Below are 4,093 nucleotides of genomic sequence, written 5' to 3' on the forward strand. Positions count from 1 at the left end.
CTGGTTGATATTTCCTACATTGCTAAATAAGAGTCAGATATTTATAAAGAGGAGGACCTCTGGGTGGGCCACCCAGAGGTGGTCAAATAATAATAATCACAGGCAGAACAGTTGAACCTGGAGCAGCAGCACGGCCGGGTGGACTAGGGACAGCAAGGAGTCATCATGCCAGGTAATCCTGAGGCATGGTCCTAGGGCCCAGGTCCTCCGAAAGAGAGGATTAGAGAGAGCATACTTAAATTCACACAGGACACCGGATAGGACAGGAGAAGTACTGCAGATATAACAAACTGACCCTAGCCCCGCGACACAAACTACTGCAGCATAAATACTGGAGGCTGAGACAGAAGGGGTCAGGAGACACTGGCCCCATCCGATGATACCCCCGGACAGGGCCAAACAGGAAGGATATAACCCCAACCACTTTGCCAAAGCACAGCCCCCACACCACTAGAAGGATATCTTCAACCACCAACTTACCATCCTGAGAATAGGCCGAGAATAGCCCACAAAGATCTCCGCCAGGGCACAACCCAAGGGGGGGCGCCAACCCAGACAGGAAGATCACATCAGTGACTAAACCCACTCAAGTGACGCACCCCTCCTAGGGATGGTATGAAAGAGCCCTAGTAAGCCAGTGACTCAGCCCCTGTAATAGGGTTAGAGGCAGAGAATCCCAGTGGAAAGAGGGGAACTGGCCAGGCAGAGACAGCAAGGGCGGTTCGTTGCTCCAGAGCCTTTCTGTTCACCTTCACACTCCTGGGCCAGACTACACTCAATCATATGACCCACTGAAGAGATGAGTCTTCAGTAAAGACTTAAAGGTTGAGACCAAGTTTGCGTCTCTCACATGGGTAGGCAGACCATTCCATTAAAATGGAGCTCTATAGGAGAAAGCCCTGCCTCCAGCTGTTTGCTTAGAAATTCTAGAGACAATTAGGAGGCCTGCGTCTTGTGACCGTAGCGTACGTGTAGGTATGTACGGCAGGACCAAATCAGAGAGATAGGTAGCAGCAAGCCCATGTAATGCTTTGTAGGTTAGCAGTAAAACCTTGAAATCAGCCCTTGCCTTGACAGAAAGCCAGTGTAGGGAGGCTAGCCCTGGAGTAATATGATCAAATTTTTGTGTTAAACCAGTTAAACCACTATTCCTAGGCCGTCATTGAACATAAGAATTTGTTCTTAACTGACTTTCCTGTTTAAATAAAGGTAAAATAAAAATATATACAGTACCAGTCAAAAGTTTGGACACACCTACTCAAGGGTTCTTTATTTTTACTTTGTTTTACATTGTAAAATAATAGTGACGACAAACTATGACAAAACACACATGTAACCAAAAAAAGTGTTAAATAAATCCAAATATTTTATATTTGAGATTCTTAAAAGTAGCCACCCTTTGCCTTGATGACAGCTTTGCACACTCTTGGCATTCTCTCAACCAGCTTCATGAGGTAATCACCTGGAATGCATTTCAATTAACAGGTGTGCCTTGTTAATTTCTGGAATTTCTTTCCTTTTGGCTTTTGAGCCAATCAGTTGTGTTGTGACAGGGTAGGGGGGTATACAGAAAATAGCCCTATTTGGTAAAATACCAAGTCCATATTATGGCAAGAACAGCTCAAATAAGCGAAGAGAAACAACAGGCCATCATTACTTAAAGACATGAGTAGGTGTGTCCAAACTTTTGACTGGTACTATGTGTGTGTGTATGTGTGTGTGTATATGAATAATGATGCTCAAATTGAAAATTATTAAACAAAATAATAAGGATTTCTATCAACCTAATCGAGGCGTAAATTACATCTCACATTCCAGTATTTGAAATGTAAACCAGGTTACATGCGATTTATCTTAATGCGACTCCGTGCAGCCAATGGAAAGGTTTGCTTTAAGTATAATTCCAGGAGCCACTTGTGGATTTGACAGCTCTAACGCAGCTTCACCTCGACACCGCCAAAACAACTGCTATGCGGATCTGATTGAATAAAGCCCTAAGGTCACTGAGTAGTTAGGAACTCTCCTCACCTGGTTGTCTAGGTCTTAATTGGACAAAATTCCAGAGCTTGGTGCTTGAGTATTCACACTGGGCCTGAAGGGGTGGTGGTGTGTCGTCCTTCCTAGCCTCTGTGGAGGGGTTCCTGACCACCTTAGAGGGCACAGCTAATACAGTAGTGCAGCTTCACATACTGTAGAGCTTGGGAAAAATGTAGGCTGCACAGAGGAAAGGATGTTTGAGTATGAAGTGTAATAAACCACTGATCTGGTGGATCTAATCAAGCAAAAGACAGATGCTTCAGTGCAGTGTCATTCAATGATGGTCCTGGGGACCTCATGACGAGTTACCCTCAGACCAATCTACTCACAATCAAACACGCTAGCCTCGGAGATGTCCCTGACAGCAGCAGCCTCAACAATGTTCTTGATGACAAACTTTTTGATGGCCTTGTCCTTGGGCATACGGCGAGCACAGTTGCTGCAGCGGATGGGCTGCACATGCCCACAGCCCTTCTTGGCATGACCGCAGTTCCTTCTCAGTCTAAACAAAGGCACAATGGATGTCTTGAAACATGAGCACAGAGGCTCACTGTCAAATTATTCACAAGGGTTTTTCAACTCCAGTCCTGGGGACCCCACTGTGTGTGCAGATTCATTCCAGTCAATTAGGTACTCCAATTTCACTTAAGTGCTGTGTCAGTAATCTCAGTATAGAATACTTTGTTACACACAAACCTAGAGTGCAGAAAAATAACCAACCTGCAATGTACCGACTCTTTCTTGAGAAACCAAAACCAAAAGACAAAACCCATGTTTCAAGCAGCCTCAAGTTCAGCTTACTCAACTTGAGCATTATTCAGCCTACATAAAATGTGTTCATATTTACATTTCCTACCTGAGCGTTTCCTAGCAGTCCAGTGGTCTTTGCCAGAACAAGTAGGTAGCTCGTTAGTTGGTCCAGAGTTGTGCAATAGTTAATTGCATAAACTTAATTAATCAAGTTTTTTTACACTTCAGAACATAAACTGATTGGATGTCAATAGGGGGGAACTGTACATTTAAAACCCACCACCTTATTCCACTACTTTACCCTATCTGAACCTACCCCAGGCCAACAATCTGAGAGGACAGGACACTGCCACTCAACACACCATGTACCTCTTCTAAAGTCAAATCTCATACCCCCAAGTACTTCTCTGCAGCTGCCACCACAACATATATTTGCTGTGATTTAGGTTCCATCTCTGCGGTACAGTTGATAACCATTACTAGGAACGCTAAGAAGCCAACCTTACTGAAACATATATCACTCATTGGCCTATCCCTCTGTTCTGCCACAGATCTACTATTCACGGGGATCCTCTCAGAATCCCTCACCCTTCATCCACCTTCCTCTACTTCCTTCACGTCCTCAGCATGCGACATCCTCTCTGACCCTGGCCACATCAACCTGCTTCTCTCGCACCCGACACCTCCGACCCCCAGCAACAGACCAAACTAACTATATCTCTCCAGCACTTAATATACCTCACTGCTCCAACACCCTCCAAGGACACAGAAAGGACTCATATACATTTGTCTTATCAAATTGATCAATTATTGACTTATTTTAGTTCTACAAAATAAACAATTGCGGAAGGATAAGGGGGCTTAATGTATCTTTGTCAGTAGTTTTTGGGGTGGCAGGTTAACTGCCTTGTGGTTAGAGCGTTGGGCCAGTAACCGAAAGGTTGCTGGGTCGAATCCCAGAGCTGACAAGGTAAAAATCTGTCATTCTGCCCCATAACAAGTCAGTTAACCCACTGTCCCCTAGTAGGCCATCATTGTAAATAAGAATTTGCTCTTAACGGACTTGCCTACTTAAATAAAGGTTAAATAAATAAAACATTTGTAGTCTTTCATTTCCCATGATGGATTTTCATGAATGCGCAGTTTACAAGCATTTGTTTGTTGTATTACAAATGACATTTCTCTGTTTCTCTGTTGATCTATGATGTTACAAATTTACTGTTGCTTCGGCGATCCAAACCTTCTGTTTAATTAATTGGACATAATCTCAATTTTTTAGAGGGAGAAAACATGCATCCATATTTTC

The 4,093-nt window shown here is 43.7% G+C and overlaps 1 pseudogene; it reads right to left on the reverse strand.

The window, feature by feature from the left end:
- Positions 1–2,043: 2,043 nt before the first annotated feature.
- On the reverse strand, positions 2,044–3,264 carry LOC109873728 (40S ribosomal protein S26-like; annotated as a pseudogene).
- Positions 3,265–4,093: the final 829 nt, after the last annotated feature.

The sequence above is a fragment of the Oncorhynchus kisutch genome, linkage group LG1, assembly GCF_002021735.2.
Source record: "Oncorhynchus kisutch isolate 150728-3 linkage group LG1, Okis_V2, whole genome shotgun sequence".
Taxonomy (NCBI): Eukaryota; Metazoa; Chordata; class Actinopteri; order Salmoniformes; family Salmonidae; genus Oncorhynchus; species Oncorhynchus kisutch.